Source organism: Salmo salar, chromosome 15, assembly GCF_965601325.2.
Source record: "Salmo salar chromosome 15, fSalSal1, whole genome shotgun sequence".
NCBI lineage: Eukaryota > Metazoa > Chordata > Actinopteri > Salmoniformes > Salmonidae > Salmo > Salmo salar.
In genome coordinates this window covers 108487886-108502079 of record NC_138305.1, presented here as the reverse complement: position 1 = coordinate 108502079, position 14194 = coordinate 108487886, and positions in this window count along the sequence as shown.

Below are 14194 nucleotides of genomic sequence, written 5' to 3'. Positions count from 1 at the left end.
CATCATTGACGAAGAAGACTTACTGATGCATGCCACATCTCCTATACTCCATTCTCCTTCAAGTTGGATATTCAAAGCTCACTCACAACATTTTGAACACTCTCATGGCTGAGGTCTCCGCCATTATCAGTGCAAGACCTTTGGTTCCAGTCTCTTCTGACCCAGAAGATCAGTGCTGACCCACCTCACCCTGGAGACTTCTCAAAGGCAAACCTGTTGAAGCACTAGCGGAAGACATTCCCAGGTACTGGCGGAAACATTCTGGGCCAGATGGCGCAAAGAATACCTCAATACGTTGTAAAGTTGTCAGAAATGGCAGCGCAAGCGACCCAACCCTGAAGGAAGGAGACGTTGTTCCGATGAAGGTCAATCGGGCAAGAAGGAAAGAAAAGCCAATGGGTCGTCATTGTGAAGGCTCTTCCCAGCAAAGATGGAATGGTCAGGAAGTTGGAAGTTAAAATGACCTGACACCATGTCTCCAAGACCCATCTCAGAGATCGTTCTCTTGTCCCCTGAAGATAAGTTTATGTAAATATGTCAGAAATGGCATCTTAAAAGACACCGGGCCGGGAGTGTTAAGTGTGCCTTGAATTCTAAATACATCACAGACAGTGTCACCAGCAAAGCACCCCCACACCTCCTCCTCCATGGTTTACGGTGGGAAATACAAATGTGGGGATCATCCATTCACCAACACCGCGTCTCACAAAGATACGGCTGTTGGAACCAAAAATCTCCAATTTGGACTCCAGACCAAAGGACAAATTTCCACCAGTCTAATGTCCATTGCACGTGTTTCTTTGCCCAAACAAGTCTCTTCTACTTATTGGTGTTGTTGGGTTCACCTAGGGATCATGATAGGGGCTGTACCAAATGTTTGATGTATTATAATAATTGATTATGCTTATGTTGTATTAATAGAAGGGGAGGGGTTATAAGACCCCTCCCTCCTTACATTTATAGGGTCCTAGACTACAGATTAACAATATATATATATATTCATTATAAAGGTTTAATATTGTTCCACAGTCTTTTCTAGTCTCTGCCTCTTATAAAGAAACGGTCTGAGAAATGTATGACTGTGACAGAACTCTGCAGGGGAATGAAAGAGAGAAGAGACTAGTCAGACATTCCACTATAAATCAACTTGGGGAGTAGACATTTACTGCTGAGCTTTTAGATAACACAAACTCTTGTTTATATAGTTGTGTGTGCATGGGTTTGGTCTCATGAGTAGAAGGTAATGACGTAGGCAGTTACATCACTAGGAGTTGACTGCAGGCATAATTAAACAACTCGGACCCTTTTCTATTTTGCAGAACTTACTCGGAAACATGCGTGCTGTGTTCCCGTTGTCAACTTCTGTCTGCAATTGCATTAATAAATGAATGATCGATTTACTTAAAAGATATTGTCTGAATGCTAATTTCACCAATGAGCCAATGATTGACAAGGAACAAGGACGCCCCAACATTTGGCGAGCTAGCCAGGAGTGAGTGTCCACCCCGGTTGGAGGAGATTCTACACCATGGTACCAAAGCTCCCAGTTAAACAAGGTAAACAGACACCTGTTTAATCTAAGTCTGTAATTAATTGGCTTTCACTGGTGTGGTTTCCCTCTAACAAGTAAGTGGCACCTCACTCCCTCTAAAATACAGACATACACTTTGAATATGACATAGTCGGATTCTAGATTGGAGAAATTACGTAACGGGCTATTGGTGAAATGCATGATGTCAATATAGGATGAATGAAAGGAATGATTGATGATTTTTATTTTATTTGTTAGAGGTAATTCAGCGACAATTACCCAGATACTAGTTATTTTTTTTTATTTTGTAGAGGTACCCAGTGAATGAGTTGAGTTGGTTATGAATAGTGGTAATTCTGTGTGAAATTTACCCAGTGAATGAGTTGAGTTGTTTATGAATAGTGTGCTGTATGTTTCATTGTTTGTTTGCCTGTGGATTATGGCGGGGTTTATTGGGTAATGGCCCAATGGTGGAATAGTAGGACAGAAGTTATTTGAATCAAAGGTTGAACATATTTGTTAGTAACACTTTCCTACCATAGGACAGTATTGGAAATGTACAACACTTAGTATACCAGTAAAAGTACTACAAGGAAGTTCTGTAGAGATTTTCATAGACAGTTATTTTGTGATTCTATCACCAGTGGACACTGCTGAATAAAACTTTACTGTTACTCTACACCCTTAAGATATAATATTAGGAATTGAAATCTAGCATGCGGTTGTCTATGTGAGGCCCGTGTGTGAAATATATTTAAGTTTAGTAGAACCATTTGCTATAGCCTGGAGTAAGTGACAGTAGAATTAGGATTTCAGTATCACACACTGAAAGGAGATAGAGAGGAATTTATGTAGGCATATTCATACATATTACACCCACTTTAGGATAACCCTATAGAAATTGGAAAACACATTACACGCAGACTATCTAAATTAAAAGCCGGAGCACCATGGCACAGTCAAACCAGAATGAGGAGATAGGAGCAGTGAAGCCTGTCACGCCTGTTGAATACATGCAAAAGAAGCTTCCTGCTGTGGAATTAACATTTGCTTTTAAGAAATGGCATGTCTGGACAGAGATGGCAGGAGAAAATAGATATCCAATGGCTGGTTCATTCAACAAGACTAGGTTGGATTTAGTCAAGGAGATAATTCAGACAGGAAGAATGGACAAGGAGAAGGGGTTTTAGGCTGGGTTTCTGTACAGCACTTTGAGATATCAGCTGATGTAAGAAGGGCGTATATAAATACATTTGATTTGATTTGAAGAGAAGTGCCCTTGTATCAGAAACTGTGATGGGAATGACGATGCTGGAAGGACAGATCTTCATGAACAACCGTTACCAAACTAAAGCTGGAGAAAACTATAATAGAGTACAGAAGGAAAGAAAAGTGTCAGGACAGGGGCAGAACAGGAGTACTCCCCACCGCCGTATGAGAATCAACCCAGAGGACCCCTGGGTGACTATACACAGATCTACCCTCTCATACCACTGACAGAAGAAAATGGAGAAGCAACCACGATTATCCTCAAGGGGACTCTGATGAAGGAGGTGGATGACACAATAGCAGCAACAAGCGCCATGAGAACAATAGAATTGGATGAAGAAAAAACAAGGCACAGTTCCTGGAGGGAGTTTTCCCTCGCCACCTCAACTCACTCTACAAAAAAGGAACAGACTGGAAGACCCTAGACATCTGCTCAAGTTGTTTCTACAGGCTCACCACAACCACAGCCTGCAGCTCCCCTACAGTCACATCAGTCACACCCGTGAACCTGGTGCCTGCAGGGTATGTGCTTTTCACCACTCTGCATTATGGTGATCCACAAACATAGGACTAGAAGAGGTGGTGGGCCCGTCAGAGACTTTCGTGACTGGAACAACACTCAATGCTGGACCTGTGTGCAGCTGGGGCATGTGAGTTCGCAGTGTGCGGAAAATGAAAGAGGAAGAGGTTACAACTGGGGCAGAGGAAACTTTGGGCCTGGCAGAGGAAGAGGAAACTTTGCTAATGACAGAGGACAGCCATGGCCAATGGGAAATCAGAACACCAACAGTTTGTTATTTCCCTCAGAATCAACAATGAAGGTGACCGACTCCTCTGCTCCAGTGTCCCCAGTATGAATTCAATGATGGAAGAGAAGAGCCAATGGTTACTCTTAAATGTTAATGGACATGACCAGCCATTTATAATAGACACTGGAGCTCACTGTTCCTGTTTAGACAAACCTGGACAAGTTGTTGGAGCTTCCCTGAGCAAATCATCAGTAACAATAACGGACATCGGGAACAGCCCAGGAATGTGTACCGGACAAAGACTTGTTTGATGAACCTCTGCTTGACTCTGACATGGTGCTGTTTGTTGATGGTTCTGCTCATATAGATCAAAGCACAGGGAAGAAACATGTAGGATTAGCTGTAGTAGATGTGGGAGGTGATATTGAGGTTATAAGGCCCCTACCAAACCATTTATCAGTGCAACAGACAGATTTATTAGCTCGGAACACAGCTTGTGAATTGGGGGAAGGGAAGGGCCTTTACTGTCTTCTCAGACTCAGCATATGCTAGTGGGGTTTGTTTGTCATGGTGTGGGATTTGGAGAGCGAGAAGAGTTGACTAAAACCACAGATACACCTATTAAAAACAGACCTTATGTTGAACAGGTGATTGAAGCTATGTGAAAACCTAACGCATTGGCTATTGTTAAGGCTGAGGCACACACGTGTTGGTGTGATTATGCTAGAATTGGTAACAACATAGCTGATGAGGCCGGCCAAATTCGCTGCTTCCCGTTGTCACACACATGCATTTTATTTTTTCTTGTCGTTTGTGTCATTTGAAACTACTGATCTTGAGTAACAGCAGCAGGCTGATATTCTCAGTCACCAGGTGTGGAGGGAGAGAGGGTGTGCTCTCTGTCCTAGGTCTGGCTTATGGCTACATCTTTTGTATGGCATGCCCTGTTGACCATCAACCGATGATCTTTAATATTTGCAGATTGGCTCATGGAGTGCGCCATTCGTTCAAAGGGGCATATGGAGGAGGAGAAGATTTAGGAGGAGAAGATTTCGGCCCAATGGTTTTGCCAAAATTTGAATCAGTATGTAAAACAGTTAATTTATCGTTGCGCGACATGTTTGTTATATAACATAGACAAGGGAACTCCACTGCAACCAGGGAAGTTCCCCACTCCAAAAGGACCTTTTGTCCACCTAGCTATGGATTTCATAGACATGGTAAAGTGAAAATAAAGAAAGAGATACTGCCTGGTGATAATTGACAGGTTCACCAGGTGGGTGGAACCACCAACTGTGTTGCGCGAACAGTTGCAAAATTGATAGCCAGGGAAATCATACCCAGGTTCGGAGTGCCTGAGGTTTTGTCAGCAGACAATGGGACCCATCTCACAGGAGATGTGGTTGCCCAAATGGCCAAAATAATGGGTGTTGACCAGAAGTTTGTGTCCATCTATCACCAGCGGAGTAACGGGAGTTACTCAGAGGGATAATCAGACCCTGAAAGGCTCCCTTGTCAAACTATGCCATTCCACAGGAATGACATGGGTAGAGGGATTACCTCTTGTCCTCATAAAAATGAGCATCAGGCTGAACAAAGTTAGTGGGTGTACACCTTATGAAATGTTAACAAGATGACCAATGAACACCCCAGAGGTGAGACCTATGACTGACCGACAGATAGACATAACTGAGACACAGTGTGACCATCTTGAGTACATGAAGGAACTAACTTCTGTTGTAAGTTTTCTCCACTCTCACACTAGGAAAGCAGCAGAACCAATCCCAGGTGAGGATCCAGATGCTCTGACCATCTGAAGAGTCTTCAGATGTCGAGGACACCATCATACACACACACACACACACACTATGGATGTGAAACAAGAAAATCGCACCCATGGAAACACATGCAGGGTATTTGTTGCTATTCAAATCTTACTATTTCCCTTTGTGGATGCGGGATGTGGAGAATAATAAATGGGTGAAAGCAGTGACATACATCGGATTACAGGGGAAGGGGAACACATCTGGCACACGGGTATGATTTTCCAGAAACCCACCTCCACAGCCTCTCTGTGGGGAACCCAGGCAGTACCAACTGGAAAGAATGATTTTGGATGTGGATTACACCATTTTATGCAAAGGAACAATACCAGGGTTCGATAAAGAAACAGCAATTATACTATTCTGATGTTGGTCACTAGGGGGAGGGAAGCAGCATGGGAAGTTGTAGTAAAGGGTAAATGGATTAACAATTTGACATACTCCATGCAGGCCCTTACTAATTTGATAAAGCAGAGTTTTACTCAGTTGTCACTAGATGTGAAGAATTTGAAGGCAGAAGTGACCAGAGATGAAATGGCACATATTGGCTGAAGACGGAGGGGCCTACAGGTCCCTTGGAATAGACGATGAGGATTACTGTGTCATGTTGCTTCCTGACTCCTCTGACAACATGACAGCTATTATTAATGACCTGGCTAAATTAGGAGGTACTCTGGGAAAAGCTGTCAACATCTTTGACCAAATTGGACACTGGTTTAATGGTGTATTTGGAAACGTGATGGGTAAGGTAATGCTGTTCCTGTCTGCCATGATTGTTCCACTTCTGGTAGGACTACTGTGTTTTGCTGTTGCTTTATGTATAGTAAAGTGCTTGGCTAAAAAGACTGTTGAACATTTGGGGATTATGGGACACATGTATGTTGGGGTGGTCATGCCAATCTTTTCAGTCTCCTGATGGGGAAAAGTTTTTGTCGTGCCCTCTTCACGACTGTCTTGGTATGCTTGGAACATGAAAGTTCGTTGGTAATGTGGCCACCAAGGAACTTGAAACTATCGACCCGCTCCACTACAGCACCATCGATGTTAATGGGGGCCTGTTCGGCCCGCCTTTTCCTGTAGTCCACGATAAGCTCCTTTGTCTTGCTCACATTGAGAGGTTGTTGTCCTGGCACCATACTGACAGGTCTCTGACCACCTCCCTATAGGCCGTCTCATCATTGTCTGTGATCAGGCCTACCACTGTTGTGTCGTCAGCAAACTTAATGATGGTGTTGGAATCGTGTTTGGCCACACAGTCGTGGTTGAACAGGAAATACAGAAGGAGACTAAGTACTCACCCCTGAGGGGCCTCAGTGTTAAGGATCAGCGTGGCAGACGTGTTGTTGCCTACTCTTACCACCTGGGGGCGGTCCGTCAGGAAGTCCAGGATCCAGTTGCAGAGGGAGGTGTTTAGTCCCAGAGTCCTTAGCTTAGTGATGAGCTTTGAGGGCACTATGGTGTTGAACGCTGAGCTGTAGTCAATGAACAGCATTCTCACATACAGTGGGGCAAAAAAGTATTTAGTCAGCCACCAATTGTGCAAGTTCTCCCACTTAAAAAGATGAGAGAGGCCTGTAATTTTCATAATTCATAAAAAATCCTACAATGTGATTTTCTGGATTTTCTTTCTCATTTTGTCTGTCATAGTTGACGTGTACCTATGATGAAAATTACAGGCCTCTCTAATCTTTTTAAGAGGGAGAACTTGCACAATTGGTGGCTGACTAAATACTTTTTTGCCCCACTGTAGGTGTTCCTTTTGTCCAGGTGAGAAAGGGCAGTGTGGAGTGCGATTGAGATCACATTATCTGTGGATCTGTTGTGGCGGTATGCGAATTGGAGTGGGTCTAGGGTGTCCGGGAGGATGCTGTTGATGTGAGCCATGACCAGCCTTTCAAAGCACTTCATGGCTACCGACGTGAGTGCCACGGGGCAGAAATCATTTAGGCAGGTTACCTTCGCTTCCTTGGGCACAGGGACTATGATGGTCTGCTTGAAACATATACAGTTGAAGTGGGAAGTTTACACACACTTAGGTTGGAGTCATTAAAACTCATTTTTCAACCACTCCACAAATTTCTTGTTAACAAACTATAGTTTTGGCAAGTCGGTTAGGACATCTACTTTGTGCATGACATAAGTAATTTCTCCAACAATTGTTTACAGACAGATTATTTCACTTATAATTCACTGTATCACAACTCCAGTGAGTAAGAAGTTTATATACACTAAGTTGACTGTGCCTTTAAACAGCTTGGAAAACTCCCGAAAATTATGTCATGGCTTTAGAAGCTTCTGGTAGGCTAATTGACATCATTTGAGTCAATTGGAGGTGTACCTGTGGATGTATTTCAAGGCCTACCTTCAAACTCAGTGCCTCTTTGCTTGATATCATGGGAAAATCAAAAGAAATCAGCCAAGAAAATAAATTGTAGACCTCCAGAAGTCTAGTTCATCCTTGGGAGCAATTTCCAAACGCCTGAAGGTACCACTTTCATCTGTACAAACAATAGTACGCAAGTATAAACACCATGGGACCACACAGCTGTCATACCGCTCAGGAAGGAGACGTGTTCTGTCTCCTAGAGATGAACGTACTTTGGTGCGAAAAGCGCAAATCAATCCCAGAACAGCTACAAAGGACCTTGTGAAGATGCTGGAGGAAACAGGGTCAAAAGTATCTATATCCACAGTCAAACGAGTCCTATATCGACATAACCTGAAAGGCTGCTCAGCAAGGAAGAAGCCACAGCTCCAAAACCACCATAAAAAAGCCAGACTACGATTTGCAACTGCACATGGGGACAAAGATCGTAGTTTTTGGAGAAATGTCGTCTGATGAAACAAATATAGAACTGTTTGGCCATAATGACCATCGTTATGTTTGGAGGAAAAAGGGGAGGCTTGCAAGCCGAAGAACACCATCCCAACCGTGAAATACGGGGTGGCAGCATCATGTTGTGGAGGTGCTTTGCTGCAGGAGGGACTGGTGCACTTCACAAAATAGATGGCATCATGAGGAGGAAAATTATGTGGATATATTGAAGCAACATCTCAAGACATCAGTCAGGAAGTTAAAGCTTGGTCGCAAATGGGTCTTCCAAATGGACAATGACCCCAAGCATTTTTCCAAAGGTGTGGCAAAATGGCTTAAGAACAACAAAGTCAAGGTATTGGAGTGGCCATCACAAAGCCATGACCTCAATCCCATAGAAAAATTGTTGGCAGAACTGAAAAAGTGTGTGTGAGCAAGGAGGCCTACAAACCTGACTCAGTTACACCAGCTCTGTCAGGAGGAATGGGCCAAAATTCACCCAACTTATTGTGGGAAGCTTGTGGAAGGCTACCCATAACGTTTGACCCAAGTTAAACAATTTAAAGGCAATGCTACCAAATACTAATTGAATGTATGCAATCTTCTGACCCACTGGGAATGTGATGAAAGAAATAAAAGCTGAAAAAAAGCACTCTCTCTACTATTATTCTGACATTTCACATTCTTAAAATAAAGTGGTGATCCTAACTGACCTAAGACAGGGAATTTTTACTAGGATTTAAGGTCAGGAATTGTGGAAAAACTGAGTTTAAATGTATTTGGCTAAGGTGTATGTAAACTTCCGACTTCAACTGTAGGTATTACAGACTCGGTCAAGGAGAGGTTGAAAATGTCAGTGAAGACACTTGACAGTTGGTCCGCTCATGCTTTGAGTACACGTCCTGGTAATACTTCTGTCCCAGCGGCTTTGTGAATGTTGACCTGTTTAAAGGTTTTGTTCACATCGGCTACCGAGAGCGTTATCACACAGTCATCCAGAACAGCTGGTGCTCTCGTGCATGCTTCAGTGTTGCTTGCCTTGAAGGGAGCATAAAAGGCATTTAGCTCATCTGATAGGCTCGCGTCACTGGGCAGCTCGCGTCTGGGTTTGCCTTTGTAGTCCGTAATAGTTTTCAAGCCCTGCCACATCCGACGAGCGTCAGAGCTGGTGAAGTAGGATTCAGTCTTAACCCTGTATTGACGCTTTGCTTGTTTGATGGTTCGTCTGAGGACAGAGCAGGATTTCTTATAAGCGTCCGGATTAGTCTCCTGCTCCTTGAAAGCGGCAGCTCTAGCCTTTAGCTCGATGCGGATGTTGCCTGTAATCCATGGCTTTTTTCGGGTATATGTACGTACAGACACTGTGGGGACGACTTCATCGATGCACTTATTGATGAAGCCGATGACTGAGGTGGTGTGTTCCTCAATGCCAATGGATGAATCCCGGAACATATTCCAGTCTGTGCTGCAAAACAGTCCTGTAGTGTAGCATCCGTGTCATCTGACCACTTCCGTATTTAGCGAGTCACTGGTACTTCCTGCTTTAGTTTTTGCTTGTAAGCAGGAATCAGGAGGATAGAATTATGGTCAGATTTGCCAAATGGAGGGCGGGAGAGAGTTTGTATGCATCTCTGTGTGTGGAGTAAAGGTGGTCTAGGATTTCTTTCCCCTGGTTGCACGTGACATGTTGGTAAAAATTTGGTAAAACTGATTTAAGTTTGCCTTCATTAACGTCCCCGGCCACTAGGAGCGCCGCTTCTAGGTGAGCATTTTCTTCTTTGCTCATGGCCTCAGAGTTGGTTTGAGAGCGGTCTTAGTGCCAGCTTTGTTTTGTGGTGTTAAATAGACGGCTACGAATAATATAGATGAGAACTCTCTTGGTAGATAATGTGGTCTACAGCTTATCATGCGGTACTCTACCTCAGGCGAGCAATACCTCGAGACTTCTTTAATATTAGACATCACGCACCAGCTGTTATTGACAAAAAGACACAAACCCCCACCCTTCGTCTTACCAGAGGTAGCGTCTCTGTTCTGCCGGTTTATGGAAAATCCCGCTATCTCTATATTGTCCGTATCGTTGTTCAGCCACTTCTCGGTGAAACATAAGATGTTACAGTTTTTAATGTCCCGTTGGTAGGATAATCTTAATAGGTCATCAATTTTATTTTCCAATGATTGCACGTTAGCAAGAAGAATGGAAGGCATTGGGAGTTTACTCGCTCGCCTCCGGATTCTCAGAAGGTTCCCCAATCTGCATCCGCTTTTCCGGCTTTTCTTCACGCAAAAGGCCTGGGCCTGTTCCAGTGAAAGCAGGATATCCATCTCATCGGACTTGTTAAAGGAAAAAGTTTCTTCCAGTCCACGGTGAGTAATCGCTTTTCTGATGTCCAGCAGTTATTTTTGGTCATAAGCAACATTATGTAAACAATAAATTAAAAAATAAGTTTCCCCCCAAAAATAACAAAATAGCACAATTGGTTGGGAGAATGTAAAATGTCAGCCATGTTCTTTGGGGGGTCATCTTTGCGACTGCACTTGAAGAAACTTTCAAATTTCTTGAAATTTTCTGTATTGACGGACCTTCATGTCTTGAAGTAATGATGCACTGTCATTTCTCTTTGCTTATTTGAGCTGTTCTTGCCATAATATGGACTTGGTCTTTTACCAAATAGGGCTATCTTCTGTATACCCCCCCCCACCTTGTCACAACACAACTGATTGTCTCAGACGCATTAACAAGGAAAAAAGATCCACAAAATAACTTTTAACAAAGCACACCTGTTCATTTAAATGCATTCCAGGTGACTACCTCATGAAGCTGGTTGAGAGAATGCCAAGAATGTGCAAAACTGTCATCAAGACAGTGTGGCTACTTATAAGAATCTCAAATATAAAACATATTTTGATTTGTTTAACACTTTTTTGGTTACTACATGATTCCATATGTGTCATTTCATAGTTTTGATGTCTTCATTATTATTCTACAATGTAGAAAAATAGTAGAAAATAAATTAAAACCCTTGAATGAGTAGGTGTTCTAACACCTTTGACCGGTTGTGTAAATATTGCTTAACAGGCATGTTTAGATGACAAACAGGAAATTAGTATCATGGCCAGTACTCATAAATCATCTCACAATGCTGATCTAGGACCATTTTCTCCTTTCAGATCATGATTTAGAAGAAATGGGTCATTATTTTATACTTCTGTTCTCATTTCACTTGAACCTGTCAAACATGCATAATCTGAATTTACATTTTTTTACATTTACATTTTAGTCATTTAGCAGACGCTCTTATCCAGAGCGACTTACAGTAGTGAATGAATACATTCCATTTCATGCATTTTTTTTTGTACTGGCCCCCCGTGGGAATTGAACCCACAACCCTGGCGTTGCAAACACCATGCTCTATCAACTGAGCCGCAGGGAAGACATGTCACTTGAACCTGTCAAATATGCATAATCTGAAGTGACATTTCCATGCCTCTGAAATCTCCTTCTCCACCAGGATCCTTTGACAACAAAGCACTTTAAGACTAGACGCCCAGCCGTAGGGCAGCCTGTCAGACCTACCCGCTGTAGGACAGAACTAGAGATAACTTCCAACTGAACGAGCTTACAGTATGTAGCCACTAGCCTCCACGCTGCCACACAGCGTGACAGTCAGCAGACTGCTGGGGCGTGAGGAAAGAGGGAGAGAAAAGACTGAGGATGAGACTCTGTATCAAGATCTTTTAGACAAGACAGACAACAGCATCCTTTCACATTGCAAGTCATACCAATAATGTTTTCAGACCATATTTGTCTGTGTGTGTGTCCTCCCCCATGCCAGAGGGGTACACCACCAGATTATGGTGAGGATGTGATTTGGGTTGACATTGTGTCACAGTCATTCCATTGAAGAGGAGATTCAATAATTTATTCAACCAGCCAGCGGGGCTGCCACTCTGAGCTCTCTCTGTTGTTTCCTTGTGTGTCTTGTGGGTAGGTGAGCCACTGAGCTAAACAACAGGCATCACCTCCTGACAAAGCAGCAGTTCTCACATGATCATGACAGCCTCGGGAGTAGAGGGATTTTAAGGAACAGGTCATCATTTCTAGCCTAGTGAATCCAGATTAAACACCATTTCATTTTTTTTCTCCAAAAATATTAATCAACATAACTTTTAGTCTGGATTCACCAGGCTACATTATCTCTGGAGTAACATTCCGTTTGGATTCACCAGGCTACACATTATCTCTGGAGTAACATTCAGTTTGGATTCACCAGGCTACACATTATCTCCGGAGTAACATTCAGTTTGGATTCACCAGGCTACACATTATCTCTGGAGTAACATTCAGTTTGGATTCACCAGGCTACACATTATCTCCGGAGTAACATTCATTTTGGATTCACCAGGCTACATTATCTCCGTAGTAACATTCAGTTTGGATTCACCAGGCTACATTATCTCCGGAGTAACATTCAGTTTGGATTCACCAGGCTACACATTATCTCCGGAGTAACATTCAGTTTGGATTCACCAGGCTACACATTATCTCCGGAGTAACATTCAGTTTGGATTCACCAGGCTACACATTATCTCCGTAGTAACATTCAGTTTGGATTCACCAGGCTACATTATCTCCGTAGTAACATTCAGTTTGGATTCACCAGGCTACATTATCTCCGGAGTAACATTCAGTTTGGATTCACCAGGCTACACATTATCTCCGGAGTAACATTCAGTCTGGATTCACCAGGCTACATTATCTCTGGAGTAACATTCAGTTAGGATTCACCAGGCTACACATTATCTCCGTAGTAACATTCCGTTTGGATTCACCAGGCTACACATTATCTCCGTAGTAACATTCAGTCTGGATTCACCAGGCTACATTATCTCTGGAGTAACATTCAGTTAGGATTCACCAGGCTACACATTATCTCCGTAGTAACATTCAGTTTGGATTCACCAGGCTACACATTATCTCCGTAGTAACATTCCGTTTGGATTCACCAGGCTACACATTATCTCCGTAGTAACATTCCGTTTGGATTCACCAGGCTACACATTATCTCCGGAGTAACATTCAGTCTGGATTCACCAGGCTACATTATCTCTGGAGGAGCAGTAGAGGAATGTCTTCTTCTCAAAATGACAGCCGTCGTCGTTGAAGTACGCCGCCACAGATTGCATTTTTAGTGTCCACTAATGACGATAACATTTCCCAGCATGCACTACCAACAGCTACTGTTTCGAATAATGTAAATAGTGTCTAAATGAAAACCAATAAGATGTTTTGTGGTGTAACATAGTCGTTTATTTTAATTCCACACATTTTTCAAAAAAATTACAAAATACTCAAATGGAGAGAGAACACAGAACTCACTTTATCGTATTATTTCTACTTTGTGTTTACATTGTCATGTCGTCATCCCCATGGTGACTACTAATATATACAATATGCTTCAAGATACCAGTTATAGATATAAATCTTAGCCGGTCAGAACGTATAGACATTCTGCTATTGCTGCTTGGAAATGAGAAGAAAAACCATTGACAACACCTAACATCCAAGGGTTTGGAGGAGAGGAGAGACGGAAGAGGAGGGTGGTGTCAGGAAGAGGAGGAGGGTGTCAGAAAGAGGAGGAGGGTGTCAGAAAGAGGAGGAGGGGGTGACAGAAAGAGGAGGAGGAGGGTGTCAGAGGAAGGAGGAGGAGGGTGTCAGAAAGAGGGAGGAGGGTGTCAGAGGAAGAGGGAGGAGGGTGACAGAAAGAGGAGGAGGAGGGTGTCAGAGGAAGAGGGAGGAGGGTGTCAGAAAGAAGAGGAGGGTGTCAGAAAGAGGAGGAGGGTATCAGAAAGAAGAGGAGGGTGTCAGAAAGAAGAGGAGGGTGTCAGAAAGAGGAGGAGGGTGTCAGAAAGAGGGGGGCAGGGGAGGGGGTATCAGAAAGAAGAGGAGGGTGTCAGAAAGAAGAGGAGTGGTGTCAGAAAGCGGAGGAGGAGGGTGTCAGAAAGA